Source organism: Macaca fascicularis, chromosome 3 (assembly GCF_037993035.2).
Source record: "Macaca fascicularis isolate 582-1 chromosome 3, T2T-MFA8v1.1".
Classification (NCBI taxonomy): Eukaryota; Metazoa; Chordata; class Mammalia; order Primates; family Cercopithecidae; genus Macaca; species Macaca fascicularis.
Window position 1 is genome coordinate 88986521 of NC_088377.1, and position 23868 is coordinate 89010388.

Sequence of the window (23868 nt, forward strand, 5' to 3'; positions counted from 1 at the left end):
GAGGTTGATGCAACTTGCCTTTTTCTGCATCCCTTTCCACCCTTGGGTAACACTCAATAGCCAATCTGCTAACCCCAAAATCCTAGTGACTTTACTTGCCATCTCCTCCATTGCCTTGACTCCTCCTTTGCCTCAAACTTTATTTCCAGGATAGGGCCTGAAATGATTGGGAAGCCAATGTAAATTAATATCTGCCACATCTCAACTATTCCAGGGCATGGATAATCACCTCCTGCAGGACAGAACAGGTGAGGTGAGGTGCAACTGGAATCCAGCATTAGACCAGAAATACTCAACTGTGGTGGGATATCAGATTCTGATGGCGGTGGGCAGGGTGGGGGTGGGGGGTGGGCTTCTTTAGGAGAGTGAGTTGGGAAAGTTGAGTTTCAGAAAGGATATTCAAAGTTATAACTACCAATGATTATTTTATGCAGCAATTTCATATAACATAAAAGAAAAACAGTGGGTATTTATGTTATTAAAAGAGAATATGGTTTCGTCTTTTCAACTTGATTCTGAATTCACTCACATGGGAAGAATCCTTGTGAGGGAATTCATCCACTTACTCTGGATGGAGTAGTTTCCAATGGTTAAGGCAATTTCAAGCACTAGGATGGTGCCTGGCCCATCATAGGAACTTAGTAAGCATACACTTAATGTGTCCTAGATGACTCAGGGATAGCCAGCGATACCACCCGCCCTAACAATGCAGCATGGTGTTTTGACTTGGAGTTTCCAGTATGTACAGAATTACGAGAATCACCTTGGACAAGTGATAAACATGAAAATTCCAGGGCCCTGCCACAGACAACCTGAGTCAGCGTCTCCATGGAGAGCCCTAGGAATATGGCTCTAGGAATAACCAATGCCACAGGTATATCTCACATAAAAAAAAATGTTATTTCATTTTTGTTAACACAATCACCATAATCTACATCTAGTGCTTTTAAAAACTTAATTAACAGACTCCAGTTTCTTTCATGCCGCAGAGTAGTCATTTATTTAACACAGTTATTGAACTCCTGTTATGCACTGAAATCTAGATAATGGAGTTAAAAAAAAAATGAGGAAAAAAAGTGATGCCTGCCACTGAAAACTTGCAGCCTGGTAAAGACATTGGAATATGCACAAAAAAAATAAGTAAAAATGTGGTCTATTGCAGTCACAGGTAAGTGATGCTGAGGTTGGAAAGAGGGTGGCAAATTCCCTCTGCCTAGGTGATTGAGTAAGGCTTCCCTGAGCAGGAAGAAGAGTTTTCCAGAGACGTTGGTGCTGGAGGGAAAAAAAAATGTACCAAGGCATATCTGTTCATGGAGAGTCCTGGCCTCGCATCACTGAGCAATGGTGAGATTCAGCAATGCAGAAATATAAGGAATAGTAGGGGAATGACCGAAGATGAGAGTCCTGGTGATCAGGAAATTCAGATTTCATCCTATAAGGTCAATTTGATTTCTCCCATTGGCAAGCAGAGGAATTACATAATGAATTCGTTTTTTGAGAAGATAACACTAAGTGACAGGGCAGAGGGCCATAGGGTGACAGTGGGATGAAGAGAGCAATTAGGAAAATGTGATAGCAGGGAGACAGTGGCAGGGGACCTTGTAGATCTGAGCTTCTGTCAACTTCCTTACATCCGAGTGATTATTTTTCCTACCTGGGGTCCTTGGAACCAACCCAAATGGTACAAAGCTCTCTCCTTAGTATGATGTAGAGAGAAAATTTCCTCGCTTAGGTTGTCAGTGAAATAAAATAAAATAAAAGAAAAAGAAAATAAAAAAAGGGGTCTTCACAAAAATCCAAAACAATACTTCATGCTTTTGGCACGGATAAAAAATAAAACAAACAAATAAAGGCTTTATAATTTGAGGCATTAAACATTATTTCCAATGGCCCACTCCTTGGGGATGTCGATTCTATTTCTGTTTCTAGCTTCTACTTAATTTATTGAAAAAAGTTACACAAGCATACCTCTATGCAATTTATGTTCAGCACAGCATCCCAGCCTGAATACATGACATGCATTATGAGTACACTTACAAAATTCACTATGGATTCTGGGTGATCATGATGTGTCAACGTAGCTTCCTTGGTTGTAACAAATGCACCACTGTGCTGGGGGGTGTTGAGAGTGGGGAAGGCTATGCTTGTGGGGGAGCAGGGTATATATGGGAAATCCCTGTGCCTTCTGCTCAATTTTTCTGTGAACCTAAAACTGCTCTTAAAACTAAAGTCTGCTAAAAAGAAAGAAAAAGCAAGTTGCAGCAAAGGATGAAGTAAGGTCCTATGTCAAAATATACATATAAATATATAAAACTGTACACTTTAAGATCTGTGCCTTTTACTGTATGCAAATTATACCTCAATAAAGAAAAAGGAATAAATGAATAAAAAGAATGTATAACATATGTGATTTTGCAGGAGCTGCTTTCCAATCTTTAGTTCCGTTAAGAGTGTTGTATAAATCTACAATGAAGCAGCAAGCCCTTCCCCCTCAATTTTGATAATGAGATGCTGCTGACATTCCTTCTCCTTCAGCCTTGAAACTCATTCTACTTTTACAAAAAGTGCCAATGGTCTTAGTTTAAATAAGTTTAGATGTGAAGGGAGACTAGGTTCTTAAATAAAAACCTACTTATTTATGCTGACTTTCTTAATCAAGGGCAGAATCCCTGTAATAACACATAGATATTTTTTCCCCTAGAAAAAGACTCCAGCTACTATTTTGAGTTCATAAAGCATATTTTTAAAATAAAACCTACTGCTTTATAATCACATCTTTTACATACACATTTCTTGCACTCTGTTCATAGAGACAGGTATAAAGGCAAGCATTGCCCTTTTTATTCTATGAGGAAAAGCACTTTTGAACATTTTTTTAAAAATTAAAAAAATATCCCCAGAGACTTTAAACTGCATTCATGAATTGCATACTCTATTATGTTGTTCTTCAATTACAGAGTGCCATGGCCTCCCTCACTATATGGCCCCCAAGGAGAATCTCTGCATATCTGAACATGTATTACCGCATGGGCTACGTATGCCATTGCCCATATCTACACATGTGCCACTTTGTCTCTATCTTTAGCTCTGTATCTGTACATCCAAAACACTTTTATGTAGGGCAGGCCCTGCCTTAGCAGGCTTTCTGTGGAATGAGTGACTTCCTCTCTGTGTATGTTAACAAAAGATCTCTGTTCCCAAACAAGAAGGCCTCTCAATCCGCCTGAGAAGGCACTTGGAGAGTATCCAGGGCTGACACTTGACCCTCATTCCTTGGAGGTGCAGGGCAGCATACACCGTGCCACCTGGTCCCCTGACACCCTTGCCATTTACGCTTCATCAGCCCCCAGCCTGATAAATGAATTTGCTTAGAGGAATGCAAAGGACGCCGCTGTGTCTGTGCCCACCATCCACACCCTCCCAGACTAAATACGCTTGGCAGGGTGGGGAGAGCGAAACTGCCTCCACTAGACCCTTTGTTGACTCACGAAGAGAGTCACTGCAGTGACCTCGTGATGCCCAGAAGCGTTCCAAGCACCCTGGACACCTGTTCCTTGCAAGGGAAGGTCTCAGAGGCATGGCCTGCGTCAGGAGGGCATAGACTCAACAGAGTCCCCAGTGATAACCTTGGCCAGCTCCGTTCTATCTAAAGAGCTGGAGATACCGCCAGATACTGAATGGAAAACAACTGCAGTTGCACAGAAATTATGGATCAGAGATCACTATAAACACACACACAGATAGACTTAAAAAAAAAGGAAAAAATACGCATACACACAAATGCTAGAAATCTTAGGGATTTTATATTTAGCCTCAAATAGAGCAGCTGAGTTGCCTGTTCTTAAATCCATTCTACTGAGAAATTGAGTTCTCTCATACATGGACGGTGGGAACATAATTCCGGCACCCTATCTAGACAGCCATTTAACAATACTTTTCAAAACCTGAAATGTGTCTACATTTTGACCCACTTATTCCACTTTCAGAAATCCACCTTGTGGAATTCTTATATATGTACCTGAAAATGTGGGTTTAAGTGCATCTTTTGGTACTTTGTATGGAGTGGCCAAAAATAAGTCACAACTAAATACACGTTAACAAGGGGCTTCTAAAATAAAGCATAAAGGCTGGGCTTAGTGGCTTATGCCCATAATCCCAGAACTTTGGGAGGATCACCTGAGGTCAGGCGTTCGAGACCAGCTTTACCAATATGGTGAAACCCCGTCCCTACTAAAAATACAAAAATTAGCCAGATATGGTGGCAGGTGCCTGTAGTCCCAGCTACTCAGGAGGCTGAGATAGGAGAATAGTTTGAACCTGGGAAGTGAAAGTTGCAGTGAGCCAAGATCTTGCCACTGCACTCCAGCCTGGGAGACAGAGCGAGACTCTGTCTCAATAATAATAATAATAATAATAAAATAAAACAAAGCATGACTTAGCACTATGTACTGACAAAAATGTTGCCAATGTACCCTATGAAGTAAAAAAATAGCTCACAAAACAATACGCTTATATAATATGATTCCATTATACAGCAAACACATAAAAACTGATGTGTTTATGAAATCACACACACAGAAACCCACACGTGCATACCAATTAGAGGGTGTTTTGAGAGGCTGTTTTGAGAGGCTGCCTATGGGAAGTGAAGTGGAATTGGGAGAAGTGGAGGAAAACTTTCAACCTGTATGCAATACATTTTTATTATGCTTGAATTTTTATGATTAATTCCAATTCATGTTCATGGGCTGATTTCACTGAAAAAAATAGAAGCATCTGCTCCTATCACGCATTTAAAGATTAGTGAGACAATCAGCAGGCAGCAAAACAGGTACAAAGCAGAGGAGATTTCTACACTACGAACATCTATGTCTCTGTAGAAGGGCAGTAGTTGTGATGTGCTTTGTGGACCCCACATACTATAACTGCATTTTTTTTTGCATCCTGAATTTTTCTTCTGTTCTTTTTTGGCATTTTCAGATATATTGTAAATGTTTTGAGAATGGGAATCTTTACTTCTCTTTGATTTTCAAATTACTGAAAATCAGAGAATTCCAAGTAGAGGTCATATCTGGGATGGATCTTGAAAAATGAGAAAGCGCTTGTTGGTTGAAAACCAAAATTGTATTCCAGGGAGAGAAACTGCAAAGCATATTCTCAGCCATATTAACAGATGCCACGATACAAGTCCCCTGGTACTGACAAGAATGAGATGGTTCCCAGACCCCATGGAGCCCCAGAACTAAGAAGCAGAGCCAGAATCTGCACTGAGTCCACCCCAAGCCATACCCCTTAGAATGAGCCATGCTCAGAGAACAGTGGTGTCTTTGCCTGATTAGAATATAAAAGTGTGTGAGATCAGTGAGCAAAGGAGATGGTAAAAATTTGGTTAGGGAGAAAATGTGAGAGGCTTCCCTGTGATTCCAGCTTTTAAAGAGCTGGATGTTTTCCTGTCACACAGAAAGAAGTGCTGAGGGTTTTTAGCTTGCAAGTGGAAAGAACAAATGTGATTTGTACTTAAGCTTCCCAATCTGTTTTCTCATTCATAAAATACTCTATATCTAGACCCTGGGTGGAGACTGCAGGGATAAGCTGGACTTCTGAGCCTAAGACACTCTGGTGTCTTCCTTGTATACTTGGAAATCATTTAAATTCTTTACTTAGAATGACAGTCTTACACTACATGCAGTTTCTCATAACTGTAATCAATGATTTTCTACACTTGGAATCCATTTTACTATTCTTTAAAATTATTTAAATTTGGCTTTACTTAGATCCCAATTTCCTGCTTGTCACTGATTTCATCAAGCTTGACTTCCATTCTGAGTCCTTTAAAGCTCCTCTTCCCCTTGGGTGGATTGAACTACTAACGTGCCTAATAAGTACATTTCAGTACAACACTTCCAATTATTTGATGTAAACATTGTTTACATATACAGACATCATAATTTTCTAGGCAGATGTCTGGGTAAGGCCAATGGTATGCCAGAAAATGTTTAACAGCTGATTCTCCAGGAAAAAAAAAAAGAAAGAAAGAAAAGGCCTGATGTGGTGCATTTGCCCATTTCTCTGGTGTAAATATTCCCACTGTGGCCAATTTTGAATTGCCAACATGATATCAGTGAATGCAGAGTTGGAAAGAAATGGGCACAGTCAGTTCTCCTGAACTGCTACGAGCTAGTTCTAGACTCCACTGGATAACCTTTATCAGCATTTGAGCTCAACTAAATAGTCTATGCAGGAAAGCTCTACTTACTTCAGTCTCATCCAGATTTCCACTACTTTCTTGTTTATTCAGCACCTTCTATGCATCAAGCACTGTTTTAGAAAGTAAAACTTCATAAGTAAAACAGATAAAGTTCTTGCCCTCATGGAAATTATATTCTAGTGGCGGGAGATAAAACAAAACAAAAGCACGACACCAACAACAAAAAACCTAAAACAAAGAAATAAATAGCTGGCAAAAGAGTCATAAAGAAATATAAAGAATGGAAACAGGGACAGATATTCTGGTTGGGGAAGGTTAAGGTTAAGGAGGAATCATCTGTTTTTCACAGGGGTGTCAGGCAAGAACCACAAAATGAAGAAAGAAAAATAAGAATGTCAGACAGAAATCTTGGGTAAGAGCTTTCCAGGCCAAAAACTCAGCATGTGCAAAGGCCCTGAGGCAAAGGACTGTGCTTTGCATGCTAGGGGAATGGCATGGAGGCTGGTGGAATGCAAGCAAAGTGATTTCCAAACCTCCACATTTGGAAATCCATTGACATTTCCTCTACAAATTTGTTCTTCATTTCCTTTTTTCCTTTCCAACAACATCAAAAATATATCTACTTGGAGAATTGACATTATTACTTTTTATTTTCCTTAGAAAGGAAATGAAATATAGAGAGATTACATCAAAAGCCTAATTATGGATCCAAAGTTATGATTGGTCTCTGTTTTATACACACTGAAACAAAACTTGGGCCAGGCAAGTTCCCGCCTGCCCTGACCACTTACTGGATCCAGTATCCACATATGGGCTGCTTCTTGTGTTTGCTCCAACATCTGCAGTTCTCCAGAACAGAAACATGTTAAACATGTTCTCCTGCCTCCATCAGTAGACTGCCCTTAAATTGTGTGATGTGGTTTCCATTAAAAAGCCATTTCTTCTGTGGTGAAATTAGACTGTCATTTATTTATTTTCTAATTTATCAGACAAATATTTATTGAACAAAAGCTATGCTGTAAACAATATTCAAGGAATTAAGCATCCTGCAATGGACAAAATGCATTTGCTTGCCATCCTAATGGGGGTCAGAATTTAGCAGAACAAGTAAACATGCAACAAATATTTGCACTTCTGGCAATTCTGGAAATCTTACTGTACAGTAAGTATTATAAAAAGATAATACATATTAGAATAAAATGTTGATGAGTGAGAAATTAGTACATGTCTGACAAAAAATGGTTTTAAATGTAGAAAATGCTTTGGGAGACAAAACACAATGAGTTAGAATCCAGGGGTAGCCTCCTGGGGCAGAAACTTGATATTCTGGAGTTTGATAATAAGGGGCATTGCCACTGATGTCACAGGGACGGTGAGGACAAGAATTCACCTGGGAAGAGGGACAACCTCAGAATCTGAATCCAAGTGGAATTTAGGGCTATAATTTGGGTGGAAGAAGGAGTGGCTAGAGTGGCTACCGACTGCATTTGCAGAGTACCTCAATGAGATGCAGAAGGTGTCGGTTACTCTTATCAAAGAATGTTGAGGATGCTGAGAAACCAGCAACCGTCCATCCCCTGGTCCCTTCTCACCTTGGACTAACCAGGAATACCCTTATTTCTAGGGTAGTTGGGGTACTTTGAAATCCCTGGTTGTGACCTTGCTTCCAATCATCCCTGCAGTGGGTAACCAGTGGATATCCTCAGATGAAACAGTAACCCCTCTCCCAAGGGATTCTGGAGAGGGTAGCCTCCTGAATCAGACCTGACCCCATTTCTGGCCTCTCTGAGCAGGGCCTGAACCTGGGTGGTGACGGTGGGTGAGGAATGAAAAGCTTTGTCATGGTTTGGAATTTAGACTGAGGAGAGTAGAGAGACACATGGTTGATGTGTGAACCATTAACCATATGTCTCTGTGCACATCCAGCAAGCCCTGGCACAGTGGGCTGGATCCCTTCTGGAGGGCAGTCGAGCCTGGAGAGCTCCCAACACTGAGAGGAAGCACTGCCACTCCCCAGATGTGGGAGGGACAGAGTGGAGATGAGTGAGGAGTGGGCGTCGCCGGACCTCCTGTTAATAAGGGTCACAGGAGGAGTAAGGTGAGGGGAGGGTGCACAGGAGTTGCCAGCCTTGCTGGATGGGGTGGAGAGTTGCATCTCCTACTGCAGTGGACATCCTGTGATGTAAGCCAACAACCTGATTGGAAAGAATCAAAACTATGAAATCTGTATTTTAAACTTACTATGAGATCTGAAGAGCTTTTTAAGCTGCTAAACATGGGGCTAATCAAGGTATATTTTGACTTAGTTTTATGGCATTATTGATGTTCTATGAAGGAAAGAAGGGAGGGAGGGAGGAAGGAAAAACAAAGGAGAGAGAGAAAGAGAGAAAGAAAGAAAAGAGAGAGAGAGAGAGAGGAGAGCGAGAGAAAGAAGAAAAAGAGAAAGAAGAAAGAAGGAAAAAAGAGAAAGAAGGAAAAACAGGAAGAAAGAAAAGGAAGAAAGAAAGAAAGAAAGAGAAAGAAAAGGAAAGAAAGAAAGAAAAAGAAAGAAAGGAAGAAAGAAAGGAAGGAAAGGAAAGAAGGAAGGAAGGAAGGAAGGAAGGAAGGGAGAGAGAGAGAGAGAGAGAGAGAGAGAAAGAAAGAAAGAAAGAAAGAAAGAAAGAAAGAAAGAAAGAAAGAAAGAAAGAAAGAAAGAAAGAAAGAAAGAAAGAAAGAAAGAAAGAAAGAAAGAGAAAGAAAAGCTTATGTGTATCCAGACTGAGACTCTTGTAATCGGAAGTGTGGGATGTAAGAATGCTTCCTTGCCAAAAAAGAAACACTGCTGAAATGATACAGAGTGAATAAACCACAGCCCCCAATTAACAGCAGTGTGGGACACTGTCAGGCCACACACACAGAAGACAGACTCTCTGGACAATGCTAAAGGAAGTGGAGAATTGGAAATTCTTAAAAAATAGATAGAGACAGGATTGGGAAGGGTGGGAATTTGAGAAAGGACATTTCAAATAATCTTAACTCGTCTGAACCAGATGGAATAGTCCTACTTCCATAACAGAGCAACTTGAGACAAAGCACATGTCTATACCACAACAAACATTTTGATAGGGCATAAACCAGGGCACATGTCCCGGGAAGCGTGTTAATGAAACCTGCGCTCTTGCACTCAGCATGCAGGATGCTCTTCCCTCAGCTATCCTCAAGCTGGTGGACGGGTTCAGTAATGGCACCCAAAGTCTTCTAGGTGTTTCTCAGGACAGGAAAACCCCTGGCAAGCTGTGTGATTTGGCGATCCTATTTTAAACTAACTGGTTTGAGGCAGTCTTTGGCAAACCCAACATTTGCTTAGTGAAGGTCCCAGTGTAGCAGATGGCGTCTGTTCCCCAGGCCGGCGACATGAACTTGGCCTAAGCCCTGCGGAGAGATGCTACAGACAGAGGCTGAAGGACATATTTTTATACCAAAGTCTGGACGTGATGAATTAAGAGTCAAAGTGGCACAGTGAGGCTTGGAGAAAGAAAAGCAAGGTTTTTTAGAGGGAACCACTCAGTTTTTACTAGTCTGTAGCTTTGCGAGCCCTGGGAGCCAACACCATGGGCCACGTTCTCATCAAAGGGTACGGGGGCAGCAGGGGCAGGGTGGGGGCTATCCTCAGGTGACTTTGTGGGCCCTCTGCGTTGCCTGCAGGACCAAGAAGAAAACATCAGAGGTCTCCTGGTGAGGACATGGGAGATGGCCCTCAGATCCCCAGAGGCAACTAAGAGTGGGAGAGAAGAAATGACATGTCAGGGGATGGAGGGCAAAGGAGGTGGAGTTATAATTCTGTGAGATTTTGTTATTAGAGTTCATATGACTTTGTCATAATTATAAACTGCAGAGGCCTAAAGGAATCTGGACCACACATGGATCTGGTAGAGCTGTGCAGTATAGTGAGTGAGAAGAGTACAATAATTATCTTTTTGTGGATTACTATGTGTCAGATATGATGCTAAGAGCATGTGAGCATGATTTTATTTGAACCTCATAGCAACTTGATGAGATAAGTACTATTAATTTCCATCCCCATTTTAAAATAAGATACAGAGAGGTTTGGAAATTTGCTCAAGGTCACACAGGTCACCTGGCTTCTCTTTTAGTGGTTAGACAAGGACCATCTTACAAAGAGGTGTAGCTGTGGGGCCCAGAGCCAGACTTTTTGCAAAGGAACCATGGATTCACTCACTTGCTAGATGTTTGTTTTGTTAATTTAATGCAATAAACCTAGAACAGAGCCTGGCACATGACGAGTGATAAATACGTGTTGCCTATTGTCTAGTTGTTGATTTATCAAATCCATCACCAAAAGCCTCACAGGGAGAAGCTGGAGCTTGAAATTTAGTCTGAGTCCATAGCCTGAGTTGTTAACTCCAGCTCTTGATTTTGTTTTATTTTGTTTTCCATGTATTATTATTTTTATTTATTTATTTATTTTAAATTTTACTTTAAGTTCCAGGATACATGTGACAAATGTGCAGATTTGTTACACAGGTATACATGTGCCGTGGTGGTTTGCTGCACCTATCAACCCATCATCTGGGTTTTAAGCCCCACATGCATTAAGCATTTCTCCTAATGCACTCCCTCCCCTTGCCCCCTACTCCTCAACAGACCCCAGTGTGTGATGTTCCCTTCCCTATGTCCATGTGCTCTCATTGTTCAACTCTCACTTATGAGAACATGTGGTGTTTGGTTTTCTGTTCCTGTGTTAGTTTGCTGAGAATGATGGCTTCCAGCTTCATCCAGGTCCTTGCAAAGGACATGATCTCATTCTCTTTTATGGCTGCATAGTATTCCATGGTGTATATGTGCTACATTTTCTTTATTCAGTCTATCATTGATGGGCATTTGAGTTGGTTCCAAGTCTTTGTTATTATGAATAGTGCTGCAATAAGCATATATGTGCATATGTTTATAGTAGAATGCTTTATAATCCTTTGGGTATATACCCAGTAATGGGATTGCAGGGTCAAATGGTATTTCTGATTCTAGATCCTTGAGGAATTGCCACATTATCTTCCACAATGGTTGAATTAATTTACACTCCCACCAACAGTGTAAAAGCATTCCTATTTCTCCACAGCCTCACCAGCATCTATTGTTTTCTGACTTTTCAATGATTTTTGTTGTTGTTGTTGTTGTTGTTATACTGTAAGTTCTGGGATACATGTGCAGAATGTGCAGGTTCATTACATAGGTATACACATGCCATGGTGGTTTGCTGCACCCATCAACCGTCATCTACATTAGGTATTTCTCCTAATGCTGTCCCTCCCCTAGTCCCCTACCCCACAACAGGCCCCAGTGTGTGATGTTCCCCTCTCTATGTCTATGTGTTCTCATTGTTCAGTTCCCACTTATGAGTGAGAACATGCGGTGTTTGGTTTTCTGTTTCTGTGTTAGTTTGCGGAGCATGATGGTTTCCAGCTGTATCCATGTCCCTGCAAAAGACATGAACTCATCCTTTTTTGTGACTCCATAGTATTCCATGGTGTGTATGTGCCACATTTTATTTTATGTATTTATTTATTTATTTTTGAGACAGTCACTCTGTCACCATGCTGGAGTGCAGTGGCATGATCTCAGCTCACTGCAATCTCTGACTCCCTGGTTCTAGTGATTCTTCTGCCTCAGCCTCCTGAGTAGCTGGGATTACAGGCATCCACCACCATGTGGGCATACTAATTTTTGTATTTTTACAAAAAATACAAAAAAATACAAAAAATACTAATTTTTGTATTTTTAGTAGAGACAGGGTTTCACCATGTTGGTCAGGCTGGTCTCAAACTCCTGATCTGCTCACCTCCGCCTCCCAAAATTCTGAGATTATAGGCATGAGCCACCATGCCTGTGTAGGCACCATGCTAAATAAACACACATGTGCATATGTCTTTATAGTAGAATGATTTATAATCCTTTAGGTATATATCCAGTAATAGAATTTCTGGATCAACTAGTATTTCTAGTTCTAGATCCTTGAGGAATCACCACACTGTCTTCCATAATGATTGAACTAATTTACACTCCTACCAACAGTGTAAAAGTGTCCCTATTTCTCCGTGTCCTTTCCAGTATCTGTTGTTTCCTGACTTTTTAATGATCGCCATTCTAACTGGCATGAGATGGTATCTCCTTGTGGTTTTGATTTGCATTTCTCTAATGCTCAGTGATGCTTTTTTTCATAGGTTTCTTGTCTGCATAAATGTCTTCTTTTGAGAAGTGTCTGTTCATATCCTTTGCCCACTTTTTGATAGGGTTGTTTTTTTCTCATAAATTCATTTAAGTCCCTCATAGTTTCTGGATATTAGCCCTTTGTTAGATTGATAGATTGCAAAAATGTTCTCCCATTCTGTAGTTTGCCTGTTTACTCTGATGATAATTTCTTTTGCTGTGCAGAAACTCTTTAGTTTAATTAGATCCCAGTTGTCAATTTTGGCTTTTGTTGCCATTGCTTTTGGTGTTTTAGTCATGGAGTTTTTGCCCATGCCTATGTTCTGAATGGATTCCTGACTTTTTAATAATTGCCATTCTGACTGGTGTGAGATGGTATCTCATTGTGGTTTTGATTTGCATTTCTCTAATGACCAGTGATGATAAGCTTTTTTTCATATGTTTGTTGGCCACATAAATGTCTTCTTTTGAGAACTGTCTGTTCATATGTTTTGCCCACTTTTTGATGGGGTTGTTTGTTTTTTTCTTGTAAATTTGTTTAAGTTCCTTGTAGATCCTGGATATTAGAATTTTGTCAAATGGGTAGATTGTAAAAATGTTCTCCCATTCTGTAGGTTGCCTGTTCATTCTGATGATAGTTTCTTTTGCTGTGCAGAAGCTCTTTAGTTTAATTAGATCTCATTTGTCAATTTTGTAAGCCCTAATTTTGGTAGCCAATGTCCATGCTGTGTCAACCCTTGGCTGTTCCAGCACAGGGTTTTTAAGCTAGACTAGTGATTTTATCAACAATTGGTATGTTTCCTTCCTACCTTTTTCTCTAGGAACTTTTTACAATCCCAATCTTAACTGGTTAAATGGTAGACTGCAGAAATATTTAGTGGCTGGATGGTTTTGTTGCTGTTATTCTATATTTTAGGGCAGTTTTCTGGTCTCATAGCTGCCTGTCTTTTTTGTTTGTTTGTTTTGTTTTGTTTTGTTTCTGTTTTCTTTATAGAACTGCTCAAAATAGAAGTATTTTGATTTATTCCTTCAAGTTTCATGATATTAGAAGGGATCTCTGGAAATATCCCTCACTAAACTCTTCCATACAAAATTCTTTCTTTTTTTATTTTTTGAGACAGAGTCTCACTCTGGCACCCAGGCTGGAATGCAATGATGTGATCTCAGCTAACTAAAACCTCTGTGTCCCAGGCTCAAGAAATTCTCCTGCCTCAGCCTCCAGAGTGTTTGGGACTGCAGGTGTATGCCACCATGCTCAGCTAATTTTAAAATTTTTGGTAGAGATAAGATCTCACTATATTGCCCAGGTTGGTCTCGAACTCCTGGGCTCAAGCAATCTTTCTACCTTGGACTCCCAAAGTACTAGGATTGCAGGCATGAGCCACTGCACCTGGTCTCCAAATTCTTGATCTCATCTAGCCAGTTCTCAATCACTTCCTAACACTTGACATGTAATCTACTTAAATATAAAGAGGCTGCTTTTTTGGCATTCAAATTTATCTGTAAGAATGGAATCTTCAGTTCTTTAGCATTTGACACAACACCATATGCCTTTTCTAGAATTTCCTAGCATTCAACTGCTGTTCAGTTGCTGTCTTTCTCATGAGCTAAGTGTTAGGCTTGAAATAATAGATTTGCTAATAATTCTGCTTCTTTTTTCTCATATGAAAACAGTACCATTTTGCAGTAATTTTTCTGAGCTTGTGAGTATCTGAGATGAAAATGCTAGAATGTGATTTATATTTTCTGGGGAAAGTTGACACTAGCCATTTCCTGACCTCTCTTGAAAACAAGCTGCTACCAACAGTGGCTGTTTATAAGGAAAATTGGTGTCAACCATCATAATTTGAGACCTTTCTGGAATATTTGGCTTTTGTAATGAAATTTTCATGTGTTTCAGAGCTTGATTTGTCAACTTATTTCTTATCACTAGCTTTTAAAAATCTTTAACTCATACATAATATATTTTAGACACAAGTAATTAACCAAACTTATCTTTCATTTTCTTGTTTTTGGACAACTTCTTATGTTATGCATTTTCTAGATATGGCCAAGGCTGAAAATATATATTTAAATTAACTTAAAAGAATTTTATTGGCCAGGCGTGGTGGCTCATGCCTGTAATCCCAGCACTTTGGAAGGCCGAGGTGGGTGGATCACTTGAGGTCCAGAATTCCAGACCAGCCTGACCAACATGGTGAAACCCTGTCTCTACTAAAAATACAAAAATTAGCCAGGTGTGGTGGCACATGCCTGTAATCCTAGCTACTCAAGTGGCTGAGGCATAAGAATTGCTTGCACCTGGGAGGTTGCAGTGATTTGAGATCATGCCCCCACACTTCAGCCTGGGTGACAGAGCAAGATTCTGTCTCAAAAACAAAAACAAAAAACATACCATGTTTTAATTTCAACATTTTTTTTTCGATAAGTTCTAATGATATTGCTAACAGGAATGGTCCCTTTAATGACTAACATATTATAAAAAATTACAGGTTTTATTGTGGCAAGCTTATACATTTTGCAACATCAGTGATATTTCAAATGGACTTAATTCAAGTAAGGCCTTCACAGCTTAGGACAAACCAACAAAAATTTAGTGTTTTCTGAGTGTCAGCTTGTAAGGGGCACTTCCAGATGGGCATAGGCCCTAGTTAAGCACATTTCTACAAGAATTAAATACCCAAGGTTTCACTGATGCTCCCATCATGGAATCAGAATAATTATTATAGATTTTGGTTAGGTTGGCGTACCTCTTGGCCTTTCCTGAGCAAGGGCCTAGTAACTTGGAATTTAGACTAAAGTTAATAGAAACATAGCATGGAATGAAATAAATACAATGAACACCAGAAAAAGCCTGTTCACCAGCCCAGAGAAGCAACATGAAACCTCACCTCTCCCAAGCATGGTATCGCCTGTGAGAGTGTGACTGTGGGTCGAATTGTGCTCCCCAAAATGATATGTTGAAGTTCTAGTGCTCGGTATGTGTGAATGTGACCTTATTTGGAGATAGAGCCGTTGCAGGCATAATCAAGTTGAGATGAGGTCATGCTGGATTAGTGTGGGCATCAAATCCAATGATCAGTGTCTTTGTAGAAGAGGAGGGACACACATAGACACAAAGGAAGAAAACCATGTGACAATGGAGGCAGAGGTTGCAATGAAGCAGCTATAGGCCACAGAATGCCAAGGACTGCCACCAACCACCAGAAGCCATGCAGAGGCAAGGATGGATTCTTCCCTAGAGCCTGCAGTAGGGGCATTACCCTACTTATTGCTTGATTTCAGACCTCTCACCTCCAGAACTGAGACAGAATACATTTCTGTTGCTGTAAGCCACCCAAATTGTAGTATGTTGTTATGGCAGCCCCAGGAAACCAAGGCAGGGGTGAAGTCCAAATGTTCATTTTCTCTGTAATTTGGAAGAAATTGATATAAAAACCCACCCCAGATAAGTGCTACTGTTGCAATACCTTGCTGTAACAAATACAAATGTTTTCTGTAATGTTTCTGTTTTCTGTAACTGTGTGCACACACACACACAATGAACTAATTTGAAAATATTACCAACAATGCAGGGAAATAATCTGCCAGAGGAGGAGTGAGTGGACACGGCAGAGTGGAGCACTAGAACCTCAAGAATTTGAGATAAATGAAAGAGACCATTAAATAAGTAGGTTTTTAAATGATATATGAAATGTGAAGAAAAGATGTGACACTATGAGAAAAGAAAAGAGGGAAGAAAATAGAATTTCTACACCCTGCAGAAAATAAAAAGCAAAAGGAAAATAAAGCAAAATAAAAGTTCTAATTACTGAAATTAAAAACTTAGAGGGCAGGTAAAATAGCAGATTGGTTGTAGTTAAAGAGAGATAATGATCTGAGGAAATTATGATAGTGACTAATCATCGGGTGTTAAGAATATCTTTTTCCACATATCTTTAAAAGGTATCTTAAATATTTATTCCTTACAATAATTGCATAACAATAAGAAAACATATGTCATCTATTTTGACCTTGCTTCTACTCTGTTTCAAAGAGGAAGGAATTCCTGGACCAAATTCCGGTTAATTTTGCTCTTGTGGGTTGAAGCTGATGGATCCTGGATGATAAGCTCCTGCCCTAGATAACAGTGTGCCATGCTTCCTTTGACAGCGGCAAATGCATGAGTTTAAAGGCAACACTGAAGACCATTAGCCAGAACCTCCCTTTCTCAGTGCTAATATGAAGCTACAATATGAAAGCAATAAGCCTCAAAATTCAACAACATCTGATCCAATAAAACATTGATCAGACACCTAACATCCAATAAAACATTGATCAAACATCTAACACAATATAAAAGACGTTATAATAATGGCTTATGGGCTGGGTGTGGTGGCTCATGCCTGTAATCCCAGCACTTTGGGAGGCCGAGGCAGGCAGGTCATGAGGTCAAGAAATCGAGACCATCCTGGCCAACATGGTGAAACCCTGTCTCTACTAAAAATACAAAAATTAGCTGGGCATGGTGGTATGCACCTGTAGTCCCAACTATTTGGGAGACTGAGGCATGAGAATCACTTGAACCTAGAAGGCGGAGGTTGCAGTGATCCGAGATCGCACCACTGCACACCAGCGTGGCAACAGAACAAGACTCCGTCTCAAAAGGAAAACAAAAACCAAAATGGCTTATGGCAAATTCTCGTTTCAGATGATCTAAACTGAAAGGTACCCAGGGGGTCGGAGATGACTGCATTATGAGTTCTCCCTGGGCTCAACGACAGCAAGTCCACAGTGATAAATCATTCCAAGAAGTGTCAGGAGTTTTAAGTAAAGGGAAGAGACTTAAGTTTGTCAACAGTAGGAAGATCAGGTGGAAGAGCTGGCTGTGCTCTTACACAGAAATTCTTCTCTTCCATTTTCTTTCTTATTACTCATTTTAACTCACACAATTCATTTACATGGATAATTAAAACATTAAGTAACTGTACAGTTTGGACATAGATTTGCCAACAAGACAGTGATTTAATGACTAAAGTTTAAAAAACATGAATTTAATGCTATTCCTCAAAATTTACAAACAGAGTATTATTGAAATGGAACTAAAATATTGGTAACTGTATTTGTAAGTATATACACCTATAAAATCATATATATATATGACTGGTCAATTGAATCTAAAGTGAAACTTGAATAATAATAAAGCACAAGCAACTTCTGTTGTTAGCTTTTAAGGAATAATGTGGTGAACATTCCCTAGGAAGTATTATAATTGATGAAAAGAACATATATGCATATCTATGATCTTAGTATAAATTACAGGAAGGATCACCAATCAAAGAGAGAACAGTGGATAATTTAATAATCATGTGGGCCGAAAGAGTAATTTTGGGAAGAAGCAGAAATAAGATTATCCTCTTACATATCAAGCCAAAATATATTCCAAATAGATTAAAGGTTTAGTTTAACAATGACAAAAACCTAGAAGAAAATATAGACTAATATGAAAATTCCATTTTTGATCATTAACAAAGCTCTTTGAATACAATTTCTTGTGCAGAGCAGGGACTGAGAAGATAAAGAGTATTGAAATCATGAAAAGAGTTTAAGATAAAAGAATATAGCAAAGGGCAATACCTCAAATTTGATATTAATTTAATTTGATTGCAAAATTAAACATCAGATGATTTTTGAAGTTACACGTAATACAGCAAAGCAAAATAATTTAAAAGTCAAAGAAAGAGTAAAGAAAAAGTAATGACAGTTTAAAATGGATTTGGTAGGGTTAACAACACAATAAATTAATGTTGTCTATTTTGATACACTTCCTAAGAGTGTTACTGTGACTATAAGGTTCTCAGAAGCAAGAAGAAAGGCTGAATATGGTCATCCATGGAATTTCCATGAATTTATTTTTATTATCCTCAAATCTAGAATTTTCCTGTAGATCATAAATGACTAGAGGATATAATGACCACGGTTTTAATAGCAGTCACAACTGTAATCGTAACAATTCCCAAGCTAGTCATGTTATATTTGTAAAGAATCATAATATTCAAACACTATGATTGGTATATATACAAATATAACACTAGTCATGTTATATTTGTAAAGAATCATAATATTCAAACACTATGCAATGGAGACTCTAATAAAGTGGATGTTAGATTCTCAACATGTACACACATTCTGGAACAAATTTTGATAGCACGTAAGAACTTTAAGTTCATGTTGGGACCCAGATTTCCACTGCTAGGAAACAATCATAAGAAATAAATTAGAGATATAAACAAAGATTTATGTTTGGGGTAAATTACGGTGTTCTTTATACTTGCAAGAAATTGCAAAAAAATTGCATGTTCAATAAAGAAAGAATTTCTTTTGTTGTTGTTGTTTTGTTTTTTTGAGATGTCTCACCGTGTTGCCCAGGCTGGAGTGCAGTGGCGCGATCTTGCTCACTGCAACCTCCGCCTCCCAAATTCAAGCAATTCTCCTGGCTCAGACTCCGGAGTAGCTAGGATTACAGGAACGTGCCACCATGCCCAGCTAATTTTTGTATTTTTAATAGAGACAAGGTTACACCATGTTGGCCAGGCTGGTCTCAAACTCCTGACCTCAAGTGATCCACCCGCCTCTGTGAACCACCATGCCCAGTCAAGGAAGAATTATTAAATGAAATTGTTATACACATTTGGTAGACTTTTTTAGGCATTAAAATAATGTTATAGTTTTAAAAATATGTTTTGATTAAAAAGTATTAAATACAGTATGATCTCAAAATAAATAGGCAAAATAAAAGGCATTTGGGTTATGAATTTAGTGATTGTTTTTTCATCTTTAAATAAATGTAAATTTTTTCGAATTTTTCCATTTTGTTTTCTATAAAGCATTGTATGAATGAAAGGTCTTCATGAATATTTTCTTCTGTTTTAAATAACTTTGTTGTGAATGGGAGAAGAGACATGGACCAGGGGAGGTAGTTTTTGTTTGCTTGTTTTAGGGTGTGTGTGTGTGTGTGTGTGTGTGTTTGAGATAGGGAAGATTGAGGATTGGGCTAATAGAGCAGCAAATTCTAAAAATATGACAAAGAATGGGATGAATCTAAAGATAAAACCTGAAATCACAGCAGATGGAAGGGGATGGAATTAGGCTCAATGCTAGGGGATTATCCTTGAAGCGGGACAGAAGTAGAGTTGTACAGACACATTTAAGTAAAGGAACAAAATGTTTAGGGTGTAGATGTCAAATAGCCGAGAAATCCTCAGTGAGGCAGGAGATGGTATCAGAGACACCAGAGAGGCGAGGAGGGCGAGCATAAGGCCTTGATATTAGTGGTTGAAATTTTGGAATAACCAGTGTCCAGAATAAGCGATGGAGCTGATCAGTAATTGCAAAAAAAATGCAGAGGAACAAGTTGTGATTGGAGATCCTAACTTTGTCACAGCAGCACTGTAGGGGTGTCTGCTGCTCTCCTGGGGTGGAGTGTTGGCTGGCACCTTTGCTGTAGAGCTGAGAAGGGCATCAGCCTACAGTCAGTGTGGTGGCTTGCTGGTGTGGCATCGGAGGACAGTCCACAGAAGGGATTCTGGTTCAGAATGTGGACAGAGAAGTGAGGAAACCAACATCCCCACGGGGTCAGGCCAGCTGGAAAGGAAGGGAAACCACAACAGGGAGACATTGGGCGGGCGGAACTTGGAGGAGGGGGTTTCAGATTGTAGGAACCACAGAATTCCCCAGGGAAGCTTACTGAAATGTAGATGAATAAGTCCCATCCCAGGAAAGGTTAGTTCGTGAGTGGATTCCAGCAAATTGCATTTTTAATCCATGAGTCAGGTAGTCTGAGGGCCATACTTTAAGAAACGTTGGGGTAGACATTGTAAGAATCCAAGCTGAACAGTGGGAGTAGCAGAAGGAGAAGAAAAGATGTGAGAAATGTGGAGGAATAAGAGCCTCTGCTCAGAAATTTAGGCATTATAGATGAGGGTTTCAGAGGTGACAAGGTCCAGCCCACGACTATGGTAGCCCCTTGTGTAAGCAAGTCAGTTAGAACATCACGGAACTCTGGGGTTTGGTCTGTGGCTGAGTCTTCAACATGGTTTGTCAACAAAGATTTTCTATGTGCTAAGACAATGTTTTCCAAACTCACATACCATGGAACAAGGCTCTTACCAGAAATAATAAGAAATTCTAAGGAACAACAATGACAAAAAAGTATTCCATGACCAAGTCATTTGGAGACATGTGGGCTTAAAAAAAGTCAGGAAGTTTCATTTATTATATATTTCCCAGAGCCTTTGTGTTTTATGATTGCCTAATGAGGATAATTTAACATGCTGCTCTTTCCAGGTGGAAAGGGCAGGGAAGGGAAGGAAGGGGAAGGGAAGAGAAAGAAAACAGAAAAGGGAACAGCAGTTTGGGGATTCCTAAACTTCCGGTGGCTGGGGTAGTGCTGCCTGGGTCTTCCTCCTGGCTTGGTCTCCCTCTGTTTTCTCTCTCTTCTCCTGTGCCTCACAGACACTGCTGATTTCTGGAGTTGCAACATGGGCCCTGCACAGCTGATAGGCAGCACCTCTCAGACACCTGTACATTTTCTCAATGTTCATCCTAAAGTCTAATGAATAGGATTAATGTAGTCAATCCTATTTTTCTAAGGAAAGGGTTCTTCATAAATGGTTCCAAAGCCATGTAATAGAATCGTCTGATGCTTTCTTACTTACTACAATTTTGAAATTCCAAAATTTTAAAAGTGTTAATTATTTTGTAGCTTATTTCTAGTGGTTTTGGTATACACTATTTTTCAAACTTTGCTTTTTTTAAAATGTTAAACACATACCGAACTTCAGAAATAAATGCTTTTGAATATTTATTAGGGTAAGAATTTTGCCTTTAGTCTGTGAATTATAGTGGCAGATTTTCTATTATTTGACATTTTCTGCATCCTTTGTTAAATTCTAGTTGGTGTTGGTACATTAGTATTATTTTTAAAAATATGCCAATGGATTGACTTGGCTAATTTGTCTTTTAGCAGTTTTTCATCTATACTCATAAGACTGGCTTATAGATTTACTTTCTTAGTTGTTTTTGTTCAATTTTTCTTAGAGGCAAGCTAGTCATACAAAATTGAGAAGCGTGGCTTCTTATCATCTTTTATAATGTGAAATTTTAAAATATATGTATTTTATAGTCCCTGAAGGTTGATGTAGCTTATGCAAAACTATATGGGCCTGATGCCTTTCGATAGTATTTTACTTTTTTCTAGATTGATGGGTTGAGGCCTAATACTTCATCTTCTGTCAAATGTATAATTTTAATTTTCCTAGAAAATAAAACTTCTAGTATTTTGTCAAATATGTTTAAATAAAACTATACATTATTTTAAAATTTCAAAAATGTTTATTTTGAAAAAATAACATATGCATTTGGTAAAATTAAATTGTTAAAAAGGTGAGTAGATGGTTGAAAGTAAGCCTTCCTTCCTACTGGATTACAGTGCTCAACCCCTTACCGTTTACACATAGTCAGTTTTACACATTTCTTGTTTAATCCCCCTGCAGAGATTTTATATACACACATGTCAATACTTACAAAAGCACACTTTTAAATGGAAACAAAGCATGGTATCCTACTAATGTACCAAGCTTTATTTGACTCTCCTCTTTCTTGAAAATGTAGGTTTTTCCAATCTTTGATTCTGCAGTTCATGGTAGAATCACATATTCTCCATTTAGACTAATGGAGTTGTTACAAAATAAGGGTGGATAAGAAATAATAGATTACAGCATTTCTTACACTAAAGAGGAAGCACATCTCCCCAAAGGTGCAGCCCAGGGCCATGGAGCTACATGAGCATAGGGTAAAAGCTGACCACAGAGGCTCAGTGGCATAGTCTAGAAACAGTAGCAACTAAACTACTATACTTGTAGAATGAATGAACTGACTATAATGTGGAATTCACTGGACAGACAGAACATGGTAAATTATACAGCACCCCCTGATATATTCAATAAGGTCTCCAGTTTTGCTGCTCAAGATATGTTCATCCAGCATGCACAAGACACGTTCATCCAGCATGCACAAGACATGTTCATCCAGCATGCACTTCCGGTGTGCCAGGCATTGGACTGGGCACTGTGAACAGAAACAAGAATTTTCTGTCAAAAAGATGAAATATGTTACATTACAAATGTTGTAGCCTTTCTAATTAGATTAGACATTCCTTAAATTAAAAAAAAAATAAACTTCTATTTTTAATAAAATAAACTTTTATTAAAAAATAAAATAAAAATAAAATAAAAATAAATTTAAAAAATAAAAAAGAACAAATATTCTACTCCTATGTACTTTGTTTTTCACTGTCCTAAAATTATTGCACATCTATCTATATTCCCTACTGTGTGTCCCAGAAATAAAGGAGAAGGAAAAAAAAGAAAGGATGGATAGTTTGAGAATGTCTGACATGCATTTTATGATGTCAAGGGTAGGGACCTGTGGGACAGATTTGGGAGTGGTACTGAGGTGGAAAAACGTTTTCCATTGTTCGACTCTTGGAAACAATGGAAAAAACAATGGTTTAATTACAATAGAGTCCATGTAATTGTCCTTCAATGCCTTTCATACTTTTACTGGAGTATCCACAGGGATTTGTTCTTAATTATCTTTCCTCTACCCGGCTGTTGGTGTGCATGTTTATAGGTGGATGATATACGTGCATAATATTGCAGCAAAGTAGACCTTTCTAGGTGTGCTAATGAAGGTAGAATGGAAGCAATTCACCCAGCCATCACTCAGGTCCTTGGTGTTGTGAAATCAGATGGTGGCCAGGTGCAGTGGCTCACACCTGTATTCTCAGCACTTTGGGAGGCTGAGGTGAGTGGATCACTTGAGGTCAGGAGTTCAAGACCAGCCTGGCCAACATGGTGAAAACTCGTCTTTACTAAAAATACCAGAAAAAAAAAAAAAAAAGTAGCCAGGCGTGGTGGTGCACACCTATAATCCCAGCTACTCAGGAGGCTGAGGCAGCATCATCTGAACTAGAAGACAGAGGTTTCAGTGAGCCACAATTGTGCCACTGCACTCCAGCCGGTGATGGAGCGAGACTCTGTCCCCGCGCTCCCCATACAAAATAGGATGGTTATGTTTCAAGATGGTTAAGATGCTGTGTCTCATCTTCTTTTCCATAAAGCAATATGTTTATGGTATTTACTATTTAAAATGCATCTGGATCTCTGTACTTTACACTTTGGCAGAGTTCACATTCTGAATCACTCCATGGATTATTTAATATTCCATAGGTCGTCTGACATCAAGTTCAGAATTGTTTGAATATTATCAATTATACTTATGCATATTGCCCAGATAAATAAAGTGTGTATTTTTTTGAACAGTTTCTACTTTAATTTAAAAATTCACTATTTGTTGTACGTCTCTAATTCATTTTCACTTCAGTTATCAAAATATACTCATGTAATAGCCATTTG